The 224-nt window shown below is 44.6% G+C and overlaps 1 protein-coding gene across 2 annotated transcripts in view; it reads right to left on the reverse strand.

Annotated features, from left to right (window-relative positions):
- UBE2H (ubiquitin conjugating enzyme E2 H) overlaps positions 1-224 on the reverse strand; it is a 29312-nt gene that overhangs the window by 2527 nt on the left and 26561 nt on the right. The gene's annotated exons all lie outside the window — the stretch shown is intronic.

A 224-nucleotide genomic window follows, 5' to 3' on the forward strand; every position in this document is an offset into this window, starting at 1 on the left:
GACCCTTCCAACCCAACCTACCCTATGGCCTTTTGATCTTTAAGGACCTTTCCAACCCAACCTATCCTATGGCCTTATGATCTTTAAGGACTCTTCCAATATAGTCCACCCTATGGCCTTTTGATCTTTGAGGACCCTTCCAACCCAACCTATCCTATGGCCTTTTGATCTTTAAGAACCCTTCCAATATAGTCCACCCTATGGCCTTATGATCTTTAAGGACC

The sequence above is a fragment of the Centrocercus urophasianus genome, unplaced genomic scaffold (assembly GCF_019232065.1).
Source record: "Centrocercus urophasianus isolate 14NV4802_14NV808 unplaced genomic scaffold, USGS_Curo_1.0 seq_524, whole genome shotgun sequence".
Taxonomy (NCBI): Eukaryota; Metazoa; Chordata; class Aves; order Galliformes; family Phasianidae; genus Centrocercus; species Centrocercus urophasianus.